This window comes from Schistocerca gregaria, chromosome 4, assembly GCF_023897955.1.
Source record: "Schistocerca gregaria isolate iqSchGreg1 chromosome 4, iqSchGreg1.2, whole genome shotgun sequence".
Taxonomy (NCBI): domain Eukaryota; kingdom Metazoa; phylum Arthropoda; class Insecta; order Orthoptera; family Acrididae; genus Schistocerca; species Schistocerca gregaria.
Window position 1 is genome coordinate 776,850,056 of NC_064923.1, and position 19,149 is coordinate 776,869,204.

The following is a 19,149-nucleotide window of genomic DNA, read 5'->3' on the forward strand; positions in this document are numbered from 1 at the left end:
AGAGAGGGTCATATACAATATGTACAACAACCAAGAGGGAATAATAAGAGTGGACGATCAAGAACTAAGTGCTCGTATTAAGCAGAGTGTAAGACAAGGCTGTAGCCTTTCGCCCCTACTCTTCAATCTGTACATCGAGGAAGCAATGATGGAAATAAAAGAAAGGTTCAGGAGTGGAATTAACATACAAGGTGAAAGGATATCAATGATACGATTCGCTGATGACATTGCTATCCTGAGTGAAAATGATGAAGAATTAAATGATCTGCTGAACGGAATGAACAGTCTAATGAGTACACAGTATGGTTTGAGAGTAAATCGGAGAAAGACGAAGGTAATGAGAAGTAGTAGAAATGAGAACAGCGAGAAACTTAACATCAGGATTGATGGTTACGAAGTCGATGAAGTTAAGGAACTCTGCTACCTAGGCAGTAAAGTAACCAATCACGGACGGAGCAAAGAGGACATCAAAAGCAGACTCGCTATGGCAAAAAAGGCGTTTCTGGCCAAGAGAAGTCTACTAATATCAAATACCGGCCTTAATTTGAGGAAGACATTTCTGAGGATGTACGTCTGGAGTACAGCATTGTATGGTAGTGAAATATGGACTGTGGGAAAAGCGGAACAGAAGAGAATCGAAGCATTTGAGATGTGGTGCTATAGACGAATGTTGAAAATTAGGTGGACTGATAAGGTAAGGAATGAGGAGGTTCTACGCAGAATCGGAGAGGTAAGGAATATGTGGAAAACACTGATAAGAAGAAGGAACAGGATGATAGGACATCTGCTAAGACATGAGGGAATGACTTGCATGGTACTAGAGGGAGCTGTAGAGGGCAAAAACTGTAGAGGATGACAGAGATTGGAATACGTGAAGCAAATAATTGAGGACGGAGGTTGCAAGTGCTGAGGTTAGCACAGGAAAGGACGTGCCGCCAGTCTCGGGGTAGGAATTCGTTCTAAACGACGCTAAGAGCCGAACGTACCACGCACCTGGGGGTAGTAGTGGATTGGAAGGTACGTTATAAAGCGATCAGGTGGAGCGCAATATAGTGGTTTAGAAGCAGACAAGAGTGTATTTTATGAGTTGCGAACAGACTGTAGAGTGCTGTGATGGCGAGACATGATGTTTATAGAGAAGTGTTGCAGTATCTGTTATTAAGGGCCGCCCTTGCATAAGAGCCCCTCAGACTGCATTTTGAGTGTTTCGTGAATATATTGAAGAAAAATAACCACTTGTTCAAATTGTAAATCAACGTGAGTGACACAATATTTTAAATTTCACTGCAATACCTGCCTGCATTGTTTTGTTATACTTCAGCTTAAAAATTGAGTTTTCGACAGGTTTTCAGCTGGCACCCTATGACGTAAACGTAGCCAAACATTGAGACCAGCCACATCTCTGGACCACTCGATTACGCTGAGTGTAATATATATATATATATATATATATATATATATATATATATATATATATATATATATATATATATATATATATTCTTGCCATGGCACGTGGGAGCTCGAACCAAACTATTCAAACTTCAGTGTAGTCCCCGGTACATCGTACTACACAATATTGTTTCAAGAAACAGAGTGCCAAGTTAGCTTCCACTGTGGGGTTATCGATCTCTAGAAAATTTGTATAAAATATGTGTGACTGACACCTGAACTCTATTTGAACTTCTTCCTTCACTTCCGTGCGTTTGCCACTGATAACTCAACATACATTCTCTTTCTGCATTTTATACATAGGCCATCATTTATCTTTGTCACATGCCTCGCACACCTTTTCATTGAGCACAGACACTTCACTATAGAGTCTGAGATGGAAGAATTCAATTATCGTGTCACTCCTTCTACCACTGTAACGACGCTGCTCTTGCATCATCGCACAATGGACGGTGCTTGTTTCTCCAGTTCGGATTGCGGATTTCTTTGTTCACTCTGTTCTGACGGAAAACCGTATTGCGCAAAAGGAACGAGCTCTTGCGCATCTGTAAATCTGTCGTACCCTAACTCCTGCAAAAGATCTTGGAACACTTTTATGTCATGCGTACTTCCTCCCACTACGGTGATTTCTCTTTTCATCTAATACGATGACTTCATGTGACACATGCGTGCCAATTCTGATTGGTCATACCTAGTGGTCAAACATAGGTTACGATGGACTATTTCTTTGAAGATATCTGTTGGATCCTCATATCTTGAGTTACCATAGGTCTTCGTCATGAGTACACTAAACGTTATCAGATATCTGCTCCACTATGGACAGAATTCTCCCGAGAGTGATATCTTCTGCGCTGCTGCTTCTTCATGGACATGTTCACAAACACAAAATTAATTTTTGAGGACACAGAGAAATTTTTAATTATGGAAAAATAGGAATTTTTTGCATTAGTTTATGAAATTCTATACACTCCCCTGATTACTTTCATACATAATTTACTGGGTTTAGAATGAAAAGTCACCCTATACGCCGCTCCCGTTATTTAAATTACTTAAAACCATTAATACTTCGCAAAACGACTGGAAAACTGTAACTTCCAGCGATTTTCTTTTGGATGTGTTGTAAATGTTGGTAACACTAATGTTACCCAAGATGAGTATATATTCATCTTTGCTCCTGCTTATTTCTGTTTGATGAAGTCTTATGTTTATGTGTCCTTCTGAAAGTGCTGTCACGACCCCCCCCCCCCCCCCGGTCCCAGGAAGCGCAATACACCAGGATGACTGAATGATGTGGTTTTGCGGCGAAAGAGTGCTGTAGTGAGTCTCTATATGATCATTTGTGTGCAATAAATAGTAACTATGTAACACAAAAGAAAATTCAAAGCTAACTAGCAGGAAAAGCAATCCATACTATTAAAAGGGGTCTATCAATCATTTCTTCAGGTGTCATTCATATTTTTGTGTAAACATTGATGCTTTTTGTCGTGGATCAGAAATCCTTCCAGCTAGTTTCTTGTTCTGTTATTTTCAGGAAGTCTGCACCATCATATAGCTTACATTTCGCCATTTCTTTTGTCCAAGTAGATACTTCGATAATCAATAACTTAGTAAGGAGTTAACACACAATACACCCTGCCACCACATAATTTTGCAAATAAAGACAAATGAGATGTAGAACTGTGTTGCTAGGAAGATATGATATCTTTTAAAGAAAAGAGACTATGCTTCATCGTTCTCAATCAGATTTTAATATGATTCAAACCTCAGTGCACAATTTCCAGCTAATTGTACTTTACAGAATTTGTGTACACGTATCTCCTTCAACTTATAAAGCACTGAACTAACATTTTCTGTAACTTGTAACTGTTTGTATATGTATAGCAGACCTGAAATATGCTGCATGCTCAACAAAATTATAGAGAAATAAAGTTTTTAATTTTGAAACAAATTCAGAGAATTAAAATACAAGGTACAATAAATTCGTTTAATATATTTAATGTCCATAACGAAAGCAGTATAATATCTGAGCCCACTCATCATACATTTCCGGCAAAAATGGTCTCCTTCACACTGTACTGTTGGATTAAGTGGTTCCTTTAGTGCAAGCTCCACTAAACTATTGGGTAATAAAATTTTTAATTTGGAAACGAATTCTAAATTTGGAATGTAGTATATAGCAACTTTAATCTGGTTAATACTCTTCATATCTGGAACGAAATAGGTATAGTCTCTCTGTCTCTCAGACAGCATGTCATACATTGCTGGTATAAATCTGCTCTCCTTCAGATAGTGCTATAGAATAAGTAGCGCTTGAATTTGATGACACATTATAGAAACTCTAATACAACATATTTTAATACCGTATTCTGTGAACGTTAGTATATCCTAAACTCTTCGAAATAATTTCAAGCTGTTTAGAAACAATTCTACATTAGCTGTGATAAAGGACAATTCTGTAAAACATAAACGATACAAATAGTGCATGAAAGAAGTAGATCCATATTTTCACTAAATATGAAGCTGAAAATGTATCCTGAGCAGGGTACTTCCAGCTGCTCTTCTACTTTAAAAATATCATAATCCCGGTCTGTAATGTAAGCTTTAAGGGTGGCCACGCCGCGATCAGTTTGTTTATTCACAGTATTTCGAGCACCGTTGTTGGTTTTAGTTTGCTGTTCCACTTCACCTTGTTGTTTACTAATTGTTTCGAAATTGTTTTAACTCCATGATATCTGTACTTGTTTATTTATTTTTCTTTTTCTTTACGCATGTAGTTCCCTAAGACCAAATTGAGGAGAAAATCTCCAAGGTCATGGAATGTGGCAGTACATGAAATTTCAACATAAAAGTAATAACGGATAAAATAAAATGTTTATGAACCCAAAAAGGACAAGCCATGTGTTAGTGTAAACGCAGTCAACAACATAACACAGGAATCAGCTTAATTTTTCAAGGAACTCTTCAGACATCCCCTTAGGAAAATTTATATTTTACTGTGCTGGGAAACCTCTACGTTATTTGATATTCAAACAGCTGAGCAAAACTGAACGTACCCACACATTTCGCTCTATACTTATCGTGATCAACACGAAACTGACATACAATATTTTTTACGCAACGCAATCTGACTTTCAGTAAACCCTACAAAAGAATGGCCCTGACTGACAATAACCTATACCTGTCATGATTCACTTACCTCACAAAAATCTTCTTTACTCGAACTACTGCAGTACAGCGAGCGCCAATACTGCACAGCTAAATAAAAGATTCTAACTACTGAAGGCACTAACTACTGAAAGGCATGGTTAGCAAATGAAAGATTTTGATACCTCAATAGTGTTCATGACATCCAGTCTTACAATTTTACTCTTTCTGATGGACGCACGTCCAGATCATCAGCTCTCAAAACTCCGCCATCTCTCTCCCCGCATCCACCACTGCTGGAGGCTCACCTCCAACTGCACAACGCTACGCACATCCAACTGCCCAAGTCTACAATAGCAAATATTCCAACAATGCAAACCAGCCACAGACTGCACACAGCACAGTCAGTGATTTTCTTACAGAGCGCTACGTGGCGTTACCAACATAAAAACCTAAACAGGCTACTTACACTCCGCAACAGAATAGAAGGAGTGACCCATGAGGAAACTCTTCAGTTTCGATTTGAAAGCGCGTGGATTACTGGAAAGATCTTTGAATTCTTGTGGTAGATTACTGAAAATGGAAGTAGCAGTATATTGCACACCTTTCTGCACAAGAGTCAAGGAAGAGCGATCCAAGTGCATATTGGGTTTCTGCCTAGTATTAACTGAGTGAAACCAGATAATTCTAGGGAATTAGCTGATATTCTTATCCATAAACTACACTAAGAAAAATATATATTGAGAGGCCAGTTTCAGAATGAATAGCGGTCGACAAGAAGTTCACGAACTTACACCACTAATTGCCAGAACCACCCGTTTCTGCGCCAAAAACATCATTTAACAATGGGAAGAGTTGACCCAAAATATAATATCATACGTCATAAGCGAATAAAAATAAGCAAAGTAGACCACCTTTCATGTTGATCTAACACTTATTGAAGACACCGTTCGAATAGTAAAACTGGCAGCATTAAGTCTTTGAACAATATCCTGAACGTTGGCTTTCCAGTACAGCTTACTGTCTACCTGAACATCTAGAAATTTGAACTGTTCAGTTTCAGTAATCCAATGCCCATTCTGTGAAATTGAAACGTTGGATTTTGCTGATTCTTATTATGACTTACCGTTAGTTTATTCTCTACAAGCCATGAACATATGCATGAACTGCACTATTTGAAACAGTGACTGTGTTGCACGTAACACCCTTTACTTGCAAGCTAGCATCTTCACCAGACAGAACTTTTTTAGAATCACCTGTAATGCTATAGGACATATCATTTACATAAATGAGGAACAGAAGTGCCCCCCCCCCCCCCCCCCCACTGATCCCTAGGGCACCGCGTCATTTGACCGTGCCCTACTCAAACCCCACATCATACCCATTCTTAAGACTGAGGACTAGCTCTCTGTTGTAAAAGTAAGAGGTGGACTAATTGTGAGCTACTCGCCGTATTCCATTGTGGTCCAACCTCTGGAGCAATATTTTTTGATCAAGACAATGAAACACCTTCCTTCATTCGAAAAAGATGGCAAGCGTTCGAAACCATTTGTTTAATCCACGCAGTGCCTCACAGACAGCCGAACGGAGTGACCATGCAGTCCTAGCCGCTTCAGTCGGGAACCGCGCGGCTGCTACGGTCGCAGGTTCGAATCCCGCCTCGGGCATGGATGTGTGTGATGTCCTTACGTTAGTTACGTTTGAGTAGTTCTAATTTCTAGGGGACTGATGAACTCAGAAGTCAAGTCCCATAGTGCTGAGAGCCATTTGAACCATTTTTGAACCTCACAGAGAAAAGAAAATATAGCGCTGTCAGTTGTTGAACTACTTCTAAAACCGAAATGTACATCTGATAGCAATTTATGTGAAATGAAATGGTCAATTATCCTTACAAACACAGCCCTTTCAATAATTTTATCAAACACTGTTTCCATAGCAAGACGTCTAAAATTGTATATTTGTGCCTTTCTCCTTTTTTAAGAATCGGCTTTCCACAAAGTACTTCAATCATCCAGGAAAATGACCATTCTTAAAGGAAAAAACACAAATATGGGTAAGTTCCGGGCTAACTTCTTTTATCATTTCTTTACTTTTGTCTGCCAACATTTTAAACATTACTGTAAACTCCTCCGTTTGTTCCTTAATTTTCTTCATTACCTTCTGCTGGATCTGATAACTCAAATTTAATAATTGTTCGTAATGTTCTTTCGTTAAAATTTTTAACGTCTTATCGACCTTCGTAAGCTGTTCGTCAGCCTTTTTGGCTCGTTCATCAGCCTTCTTTTTAAAACCTTTATGTTCTCGTCAAACTTTTTCTCTTGATCGTCACTGTTATTGTGGATACGTACGAATAATTCCCTAAGGATAGAGAGAATAAATGCAAGATATTTGTGGGGAGCCGATCGACAAATCAGTCGCGTGTGCGCCACTTCCTCATGCACGGCGAATGCTGTTCATGACTTTTCCAGGACAGACACCTTATCAGTTTCATTCATCCTGCCACCAGACCCTGAGCTGCAGTCTACATTTTGCGATTCTATTGTACTGATTTCTTCACTCTTCGTATTTTGCAAAAACTCTTCTGGTCTCTCGCTAACCTTCGCCCAAAAATTAATCTCAGATGGTTTCACCACATTACTTTTCTCAGTATCCAAATTTCGCAAACCACACGCGTTTCGTTCCTCTAGATAGATCCTAATTAAGGCCTTCCTCTGATGGTGGTCAATATGAGTAGTGCCTAATAACGCCCTGCTCATAAACTGTAACCCACACCTATCACTTAAACAACTAAGAAAAAAATCACACATATAGTATCACTAATTCTTTAACCTCTCACACAAAAAATTTAAAGTCCTATTCGAAACAGAAAAGAAACAGAAGGCAACAGCAACAAGTTTAATATAAACTATCTAGTTCATAAGAGCACTGAAAAAGGAACACATGCAGCATTATCCTCGGAATTCAGATTAATTTTATTCACACAACTGCGGGTATATACCCGGGTGACTTCATCGACTACGCCAATATTTCGACAGGTGAACATCCTGTAATTTTCAAGGCAAAACTATACGCTGTGCAAGTGAATTCAAAACTTCGGTTTACAGAGCAATTGCAGAAAGGTAAAATACGCACGCACACATACACACACACACACACACACACACACACACACACACAAATTACTCTCTGTAGAAACATTAGCGCTACCGCATCATCAAACATCATCGACGCCAGAAGTTACCAATAGTGAAAATTACTAAACAGTGCGTAAGGTAGCATTAAGTCTGTTCCTTTGTTTTTGTCCAACGATAATGTAGGATTCAATAAAGAATTTAAGGAACAACATCGATCTCTATTTACAAGGATAGTTGCTAATTTAATCTCTACAGCTTCCTAAGTAAGTGCATGCCAGAATCTCCTTGTTGTTATATTCCATAGGATGGCCGGTGTCAAGACAATGTTCTGGAGTAGATGACTTCCTCGGCTGTTGTTAGCGTGTGCGACGCTTATCCTAAGTACCCCAGTCCTCGACGGTCCCTATAGTCTGACGAATATGTGACATGCCACAGTTGCAAGGAATACGACAGACATCCGCCACATACGAGCCAAGATCATCCTTAAGGGAACTTCAAGGGTCTGGAATCTCAGATGGAGGTCTGAAAGCTCATTTCCCCAGAATGCTACAAATATTGTGGGACATGAAAGCCGTAGACGTAGGCACCAAACCCCTATTATCGTCACTCACCTGATGTGCGTTTGGTCGATGGCGCAGCGCACGTCTGGTCTGTCTTCCACTATATGCGGTCTGATGGAACATGAATTCAAGTGGACTAACTCCAGCTGACAAATTGTTAAGCTCTAAAATGAAGCGGGCCTGTGAACCAAGGTACGAAGTACCCCATTCACACTACGCTGGATGATAACAACTTTCGTCCCGTAGAAACAAATAATTGTTAGTAGGTTTCCTATAAATCATTACAGTTTTCAGCTGTCGCCTGTGTACAATTCTGCCCCACGCGTCGAACACACGTATTTTAGAAACAATTTTTAAGGGATACACATGATTCCTGTTTGACAATTCTCTGTAATGTTGAATAGGGGTGGTATGCGTAAGTGGCACTCTCATTTCATTCTTTGGCAATGAATAAAATGAGTTAGGATAGTTTTCTTTGCACGTAAGATTTCGACCAGGTAATTGAACATTCCAGCAAAACGTCAAGTTGTGATTCAGTTGTCCACGTACCACCGATTTCTCCCCCCCCCCCCCCCCCCCTCTCCGAAGGACATCGAAATTTGTCAAATTGATGTTTTTTTCCGATAGACACCTCTGAAGTGAAAGTAAGAACTGTTAACTGCAATGCCAAATGACTTTCAGTATTGTTTGTATTTCACACTAAGACCAAAGAGCTACAGTGAACAAGGTGAGGCGTATACTGTTTTTCTGCGCCAACTAATTTTTTTTTAAATATCAGATGTCACGAATTTTAGGCACAACACATAAAAAGTGTAGGTTTAAACATTTTTCATAAAAAAAGTCTGAATCATGTATCCTACATTTCATACATCGTATCAACTTAGTGTCCTAAGTATTTTATGCATGAACGACATTGAGATCTGTAGGTTGACACAGAAGATTTCTGAACATAGGGAAATTATTGCCTGACTAAAGACTGGGTACAAACCCTTGAGCCTTCAAACATGACTTTATCAGAAATGGTTACAGTTAGGATATTGCTATTTGTCGCTTTTACTATTAAAACATGCATGTATTCACGTAAAAAATGTGACTAAATTTGGAAATGCTCACCTTGTCACTCCGTCGTTTTCACTAAATGGAGGTTATCATCAGCTCAGACCTCACGCATTTCATTTTCGTATGTACACTTAAGAACGGAATAACAGATAAATTCACAATACCATATCATATTACACCTTCACGTTACGATTACATCTCTCTATGTATAAGCACAATTACAAACTCATAAATCAATCATGCTTCATAGAATACGAGCAATGTGAAGTAAGAATGTTATGTTACATTTGTTATCTGTGTTTCAAGGTGGATGAGATACCAGAAAGTAACCCGTTTACTCTCTCTTAACGGAGTAGGGTTCTATTGTGTTCTTCAATAAACCCTTCCGAATTCTTATTCAAAATAGCTGCACTCACAAGCTCCGAAATGAAGACGGTTCTTAGTTGTAAAATTGATTCCTTGTGGAGGAAGCATGTTCAGGGAACTTATTTTCTCGGTATTGTCGCTAAACCCGCTACATCACGCTAGTGAGATGACTTACTTACTGTATTTATACGTAAATGTCATTAACAATATTTGGGGTGAAACGTTGTGTGCAAGGTAGGATGGATGGCAACGTGGTGTCACTAAACTCGTAATTATTAGAGTATGCATCAGTTCACTGAGTTACTACACTATACATGACCTCTCCTAAGAGTGTTACTGTGCACTTGTGTGACACTATTGACGGTGATCCATCAGTGAAAACAGCACATTAACCTGATCGTACTCTTGGAACAGTCTGAGAGCAATGGATCATGCTAATGCATCTGTTCTCTGTATTATCCTCCCCTTCTCGCTTTTCTCTCCCTCTCTCTATCCTCTCCCCTCCGCGTCCTTCACATTGAAAAACAGTCCAAATGTGACACTACACTCCCAAAGCATTCACAACAGCAACATGCATTCAGCGTCTTCATTTAAGATGACACAAGTATTTGAAAGAAAGGTAAATAAACGTATCAAATAAAGAAAATCATTCCAATTTAGGTTGCATAATCCATCGTAATTTTCTGTCCAACAACACTGTACGACATTTTAAAAAGTACAGTAAAGCATTTTATTCTAACGACGTATACACGGATGCTGATAACAATCCATAACTTGTCCAGAGGGAAACTGCTTCCATCACTTCATCTTTTAGCCTCCCGGCATCATTCATAGATAGAAGCCAAGCCATAATTGGTTCAAAATGATTCAAATGGCTCTGAGCACTATGGGACTTAACATCTGTGGCCATCAGTCCCCTAGACCTTAGAAATACTTAAAACTAACTAACCTAAGGACATCACACACATCCATGCCCGAGGCAGGATTCGAAGCTGCGACCGTAGCGGTCACGCGGTTCCAGACTGAAGTGCCTAGAACCGCACGGCCACACCGGCCTGCTCAAACCATAATTTCTTGCAATTAACATCGACAGTATGTGAGCGGGAGACAAGTTCACAAGCAAGGATTGAAAAGAAGATGGAGTGAAAGTGAGGTTTTTCGAACAATAGGCCAAAATGAGGTACAGTAGAATAAATAAACAATAAAATAGGGGATCCTTTAGTCTCCTCTGGACCCATTTCGTTGCCATTAAACCCCTGATGGGCTGATTAACCTGAAAGGAATTCCGAACACGAAACAGGAGTTCCTGTGTTATTAAGAAGTATGAAGCATACATGCATCTCAGAAATTGCATCGTACTTCTTAATATCACAGGCACTGCTCTTTCGTATTTATTCGTCAATACCAGACCCTCGACCATCAATAATTCTGTCCAATAATTCTGGGCAGGAACACACGTAACGTGCGAGGGCCGGTTCTGACACGTGGACGACCACATATGGATGTTTGGGTGTGGCTAAGATTCGTGCTCTGATGGCTGAAGCGGTTAGGTGAGCGCACGCATACTGGGAGAACTGGGTTCGAGTACCGGTACAAAACCAACCTTCACTGTCGTCATTTCAATACACAGCCGAAGGAGGATCCCATCCGCAGCTGCAAATAGATGTCCTGTGTGAAAGGAAATCATTGAGAGAGAATTCCTCTAACAGTCTCGGAAAGGGATGCGGAAGATGTAGTGTCATGTATTAACAAACCTATGTCTAATGGGCGCTTCTCACACTCTTATACTGAATGCTATAATATTTGGTTAATAGTAGACATTTGTTAAGAGATAGTTTGCGAAAATCAATTACTACATTTATTAAATATGCGAAAGTGATCACTGAATGAAAGGTATTTAAAACAAAATAATTATATGCTATTTGTTTAGTAACCAACAAAAATGAAACTGATGGTTTTTATTACCTATTTAAATGTATGGAAGCGTCTCACGCTAGAAATTCCCAAAACTGAATTGATCTGCAATAAAATTCAGTATTTCGGTACGCATGCAAAATCTCTATCCCACGATAGGTGCGCAAATGCAAAGTTTGTTGATTTCTCCAAAGATGGAATTGTAATGGAACGCTGCTAAGTAGATTTAAGTCCAGTAATCACATAATAAAATTACGGGGATATAAGAACGGAAAATGTTTTGACATTTTCGGATTTTTATGTCATAATAAAATTTGCAATTTTCTGGATAAAATGGTACATATATCGCCTATAAATTCGCGTAGGAAATCTTTTTTTAAAAAAAATATCGTCTTCAAAAGTAAAAGATGTTTAAATTTTTACATGCATTACTTCAAGATATAATAAAAACGGCAACAATTTATATAGACGGCTGTGGATTGTATTATTATAAAGGTCAAAATACGTTTTTTGTATTTCTAACACTGCCTAAAACAGTATCGTATCATTTCGTAGTATAAACACGCGTCGCATGTGCAACTGCAAACGTTATCTCAAGGACAAGCAGCTAATGAACAGGTAGGAAAAGTGACTAACCAACATCTTTTAAAAATCAAAGTACGACGCCAGAACTACGTGTTTCTAAGAAACATGGGTTTCGTGGCGACAGATTTTCGAAGAAAGGGAAACATTGTGTTCAACATGTGGCATGTGAAGCTACAGACAACTAAACACAGTCCAACTCGTTAGCACCTACAGAAACAGTCATTAGCACTTCAAAAATACAAAAAAGAAAGTGATGTAAATGACAGGTTTGATGTATTCTGATACATTTTAACATTCTAACAAAATTGTTAGGCGAATGTGTGTGCTGTGACGTGTGTGGATTGTCAGTTAATTTACATGAAGACATTGAGGTTTCAAATGCATTAGCCAGGAAACCTATCAATATTTTGCTAGTTGTGAATATACTCAATCGTTTTGGAATTCTGTTAAGTGTAAAAATGATACTTTTGAAATAAATGTTACTTCGTTTTATGGGCTGAGCGCTATTGGAAAAGGACACACTGCAGCTGAAACGGTGTGCGCTGTGACGAATATGCCATACCCACCATGTAAAGTCCACAAGTCTTTTGGAGCTATTGTCGAATCTTATACAAGTGAGTCACTGAAGGCTGCTGCAAACGAAACTGTTGATGGCTCTTGGCAGAAGTACAGCTACAGTTCTAAGAACTATGTTGCTACATTGACCAGTACTGAAATGGAGCAGACTTACAGACTATAGCAAAACATTGTGGTACATGTGTATTAGGGAAAGAAGACGAACATATATGTGTCAGAAATTATGCAGAAAAAAGTGCTGACGTGGAGGTCCCTGCAGCTATCGAAACTTCTATTTGATTTATGAATGAAAGGTGTGTGCGATACACTAAATTCTTAGGTGATGAGGCTCAAAATAATATAACAGAGCAGTAGCCGCTCATCCGTATGATGATAAGATTACCACAAAACTGGAATGTGTTGGTTATGTCTAGGAAGGCTTTAGGCACCAGGTTGATGAGGTTGAAACAAAGTTTAAGAAACTAAAAGAGGCAGGCTGACACAATAAATTATTTTTAATCTACAGCAATATTATATCATGGCCATTAGAAATAATACTGGTGATTTGTTGAAAATGAACCAGGCAATATGGGCTACCCTTTTCGACAGACTGCCAACAGATGAAAAACCAATCACAAAAACAGAGGGAAGCAAATTATTTTTTGTGGAGATTTCAGTGCAGATTTCTTGAAAGAGTCTGATAGAAAGAATGATCTTGAATATTACTTTGTTCTTTCAGTCTGCCATGAGTTATTAATTTTCCGACTCATTTAGTATAGGACACCAGCACACTGATGATTAATGTTTTTATAGACCAAGGTAAATTTCATTAAATAAATCCTTTTTCTTTTAAGAATGGTCTTTCTGATCAGTATGCACAGCTAGTTGCAGTATATGACATAGCTCAATGTACACTCCTGGAAATTGAAATAAGAACACCGTGAATTCATTGTCCCAGGAAGGTGAAACTTTATTGACACATTCCTGGAGTCAGATACATCACATGATCACACTGACAGAACCACAGGCACATAGATACAGGCAACAGAGCATGCACAATGTCGGCACTAGTACAGTGTATATCCACCTTTCGCAGCAATGCAGGCTGCTATTCTCCCATGGAGACGATCGTAGAGATGCTGGATGTAGTCCTGTGGAACGGCTTGCCATGCCATTTCCACCTGGCGCCTCAGTTGGACCAGCGTTCGTGCTGGACGTGCAGACCGCGTGAGACGACGCTTCATCCAGTCCCAAACATGCTCAATGGGGGACAGATCCGCAGATCTTGCTGGCCAGGGTAGTTGACTTACACCTTCTAGAGCACGTTGGGTGGCACGGGATACATGCGGACGTGCATTGTCCTGTTGGAACAGCAAGTTCCCTTGCCGGTCTAGGAATGGTAGAATGATGGGTTCGATGACGGTTTGGATGTAACGTGCACTATTCAGTGTCCCATCGACGATCACCAGAGGTGTACGGCCAGTGTAGGAGATCGCTCCCCACACCATGATGCCGGGTGTTGGCCCTGTGTGCCTCGGTCGTATGCAGTCCTGATTGTGGCGCTCACCTGCACGGCGCCAAACACGCATACGACCATCATTGGCACCAAGGCAGAAGCGACTCTCATCGCTGAAGACGACACGTCTCCATTCGTCCCTCCATTCACGCATGTCGCACCACTGGAGGCGGGCTGCACAATGTTGGGTCGTGTGCGGAAGACGGCCTAACGGTGTGCGGGACCGTAGCCCAGTTTCATCGAGACGGTTGCGAATGTTCCTCGCCGATACCCCAGGAGCAACAGTGTCCCTAATTTGCTGAGAAGTGGCGGTGCGGTCCCCTACGGCACTGCGTAGGATCCTACGGTCTTGGCGTGCATCCGTGTGTCGCTGCGGTCCGGTCCCAGGTCGACGGGCACGTGCACCTTCCGCCTACCACTAGCGACAACATCGATGTACTGTGGAGACCCCACACCCCACGTGTTGAGCAGTTCGGCGGTACGTCCACCCGGCGTCCCGCATGCCCACTATACGCCCTCGCTCAAAGTCCGTCAACTGCACATATGGTTCACGACCACGCTGTCGCGGCATGCTACCAGTGTTAAACACTGCGATGGAGCTCCGCATGCCACGGCAAACTGGCTGACACTGACGGCGGCGGTGCACAAATGCTGCGCAGCTAGCTCCATTCGACGGCCAACACCGCGGTTCCTGGTGTGTCCGCTGTGCCGTGAGTGTGATAATTGCTTGTACAGCCCTCTCGCAGTGTCCGGAGCAAGTATGGTGGGTCTGACACACCGGTGTCAATGTATTCTTTTTTCCATTTCCAGGAGTGTAGTAATACAAAACAGTCCTCCAAAATAATGTGTTCAATTAAGAATTTAACAACTGCAAATTTTAGGGATAGCTTGCACCAGTTAGACTGTGATGAGGTGCACGTGGAACATGATGCTAATTTAAAATTTAACCAATTTCATTATAGTTTTGTGAATATAAAACCACAAAACATAATTGTAAGAAATCATCAAAAAAGCTGTGGCTTACTAAAGGGATCAAAAAATATTTTCTCAACTGAAAATGGAAAATGTATCTTAAAGCTACAAGGAGTAATGAGCCAGGAACAGCAGACATTATAAAATTATAGCACTGTTTTAAGAAAACTTATTGAAAGTCCAGAAGTATGTGCATCATTTCTAAAATTAGCATCTCTGGTATTAAGATTGGAATATTGTTAAAAGGGAAACAAGGGAACTGAGAGCACAGGAAATTTCTATAAAATTCAAAGAAAAGTTTGATAACGAAAAGTAAGAGTGAGAAAATGCTTTTAATAATAATTGTTTTAAGTGTTGTAGAGAAAAAGGGATCTGTCTCTTCACTAGAAAATGCTGTGCGGGATATGGAAGGGGCCATGAAGTCTGATAAAACTGAAATTCAACCCACCTCTCCTCCTGAAGTAAGAAAAATAATAAATTCACTTGAAAGTAAGAGGACTGGAATTGATGGCATTTCCAACAGGGCACTAAAAGCTTGTTCCCAACAGATAAATAAGATTCTCTCAGAGTGAAATATGCTACAGATAAACCATTGCATAGAAAGGGGGATAGGTTTGATGCTAGCAACTTCTGCCCAATCTCACTTTCGAGAGATTTATCCAAAATTCTTGATAAAGTTGTGTGTTCAAGAGTTGCTTCACATATTTGTAAAAATGAAGTACTAATGATATGTAGATTTGGTTTCATAAAGGTTTTTCAACAGAAAATGGTATTATTATGCTTTCACTACTCTCAGTAACCATCATCACCCATTGGTATTTTTTGCGATCCCTCAAACGCTTTTGACTGTGTGACTCATGACATTTTTTTTGGATAAGCTTAAGCGTTGTGCTATGAGTGGGAGAGTGAACATATGGTGTAATTCATATTTAACTGGAAGAATGCAGAAGGCTAAAATAAACAATAGAGATAGTCTGAAAAAATATGCAGTGTTCTCAAAGTGATGAGGTTCCAAGAATTGTTGTTGTATTTGTGGTCTTCAGTCATGAGAATCGTTTGATGCAGCTCTCCATGCTACTCTCTCCTGTCCAAGTTTCTTCATCTTCCAGTACCTACTGCAACCTACATCCTTCTGAATCTGCATAGTGTATTCATCTCTGGGTCTCCCTCTATGAGTTTTACCCTCCACACTGCCCTCTAATAATAAATTGGTGATCCCTTGATGCCTCAGACCATGTCCTACCAACCGATCCCTTCTTCTTGTGAAGTTGTGCCACAATCTCAAACTCCTCATCTCCCCAATTCTATTCAATACCTCCTCATTAGTTATGTGATCTACCCATCTAAACTTCAGCATTCTTCTGTAGCACCACATTTCGAAAGCTTCTATTCTCTACTTGTCCACACTATTTATCGTCCATGTTTCATTTCCATACATGGCTACACTCCATACAAATTCTTTCAGAAACGACTTCCTAACACATAAATCTATATTCGATGTTAACAAATTTCTCTTCTTCAGAGATGATTTTCTTGCCATTGCCAGTCTACATTTTATATCCTCTCTACGTCGACCATCATCAGTTACATTGCTCCACAAATAGCAAAACTCCTTTCCTACTTTGAGTGTCTCATTTCCTAATCTAATTCCCTCTGCATCATCAGACGTAATTCGACTACATTCCATTATCCTCGTTTTGCTTTTGTTGATGTTCATCTTATATCCTCCTTTCAAGACACTGTCCATTCCATTCAACTGCTCTTCCAAGTCCTTTGCTGTCTCTGACAGAATTACAATGTCATCGGCGATCCTCAAAGTTTTTATTTCTTCTCCATGGATTTTAATACCTACTCCAAATTTTTCTTTTGTTTCCTTCACTGCTTGCTCAATATACAGATTAAATAACATTGGGGAGAGGCTACAACCCTGTCTCACTCCCTTCCCAACCACTGATTCCCTTTCGTGTCCCTCGACTCTTATAACTGCCATCTGGTTTCAGTATAAATTGTAAATAGCCTTTCGCTCCCTGTATTTTACCCCTGCCATCTCTAGAATTTGAAAGAGAGTATTCCAGTCAACATTGTCAAAAGTTTTCTCTAAGTCTACAAACGCCAGAAACGTAGGTTTGCCCTTCCCTTATTCTATTTTCTAAGATACGTCGTAGGGTCAGTATTGCCTCACGTGTTCCAATATTTCTACGGAATCCAAACTGATCTTCCCCAAGGCTGGCTTCTACTAGTTTTTTCCATTGGTCTGTAAAGAATTCGCGTTAGTATTTAGCAGCTATGGCTTATTAAACTGATTGTTCAGAAATTTTCACATCTGTCAACACCTGCTTTCTTTGGGATTGGAATTATTATATTCTTCTTGAAGTCTGAGGATATTTCTCCTGTCTCATACATCTTGGTCACCAGATGGTAGAGTTTTGTCAGGACTGGCTCTCCCAAGGCCGTCAGTAGTTCTAATGGAATGTTGTCTACTCCCAGGGCATTGTTTCGACTCTGGTATCAAGAATGGGGCACAACGAAGTTCAGTCTTGGGTCGTTTATTCTTCATATATATTAATAACTTACCACTTCGAATCCATGAAGACACACAGCTAGTTCTTTTACCGGATGATACATGTGTAGGGATCACACCCAACAAACAGGAATTAGCTGCGGAAATTTTAAATGTCATTAGATGATTATTTAGCGCTTCTCCACAAATGTAGTCTAACCACATTTTAGGAAAATGTAATATATACAGTTGTGTACAATAAGTGGCATAACTACATTGATAAATATACTTTCAACAGAAGTCTGCTGCTAATACAGAATTTTCTAAATTTCTGGGTATGTGCATTCATAAGACATCGAAATGGAAGGAACGCATTGATGATCTGTTGAAACATTTTTCACTTACATGTGCTATTAGGACTCATGCAAATTTTTGTGGTAAACATATCAGTAAATTGGCCTACTGTCTAGTTTCATTCCCTGCTTTCGATTGCATCATATTTTGAGGTAATTCTTTATTAAGAAGAAAGCTGTTCACCCTACAGAAACGTGTAATCTGGATAATAGCTGGAGCCCATCCAAGATCACTTTGCAAATATGTATTTAAGTCACTAGGGATATTCACAGAACCTTTACAATACACATATTCACTTATGAAATTTCTTATTAGTGACCTATTCCAATTCAAACATAACAGTAATGGATATAGCTACAAGACTAGAAGAAATAATTAGCTTCACATTTTTGGGTTAAATCGGACTTGTCACAGAAAGGAATGAATTATGCTGCCACTGAAGTACCTGGTCATTTACCAACATTTAACATCGTGGAGATGGGGCATTCTAACTACCAATAAGGATGCACGAGTTTCGAACTATAGAAAATGTACCAAGTTGTCCGAAACACACGAAATATTTTTATCAGCTGAAGCTGCGCCGCTACACGACGGGCGTCACTGACTCGCCTCGCTGGCCAAATGACTGTCTCTAAAAGAGATCAGACTACCCAAGTGTTTGTAATGAAATATTGTAAGGTATGTTTAGGTTTTCTTATTGGTAACGCCGCTTAGCACTGGGTATGAAAAATGACTGGGTGTGCTGTGCGCAGTCTGTGTTTAGTTTGCATTGTTGTCTGCCATTGTAGTGTTGGGTAGCGGCAGCTGGATGCTAACAGCGCATAGCGTTGCGCAGTTGGAGGTGAGCCGCCAGCAGTGGTGGACGTGGGGAGAGAGATGGCGGAGTTTTAAAATTTGTAAGAATTGGTGTCACGAACTGATTTATATATTATGACTATTAAGGTAAATACATTGTCTGTTCTGTATTAAAATCTTTCATTTGCTAACTATGCCTGTCAGTAGTTAGTGCCTTCAGTAGTTTGAATCTTTTATTTAGCT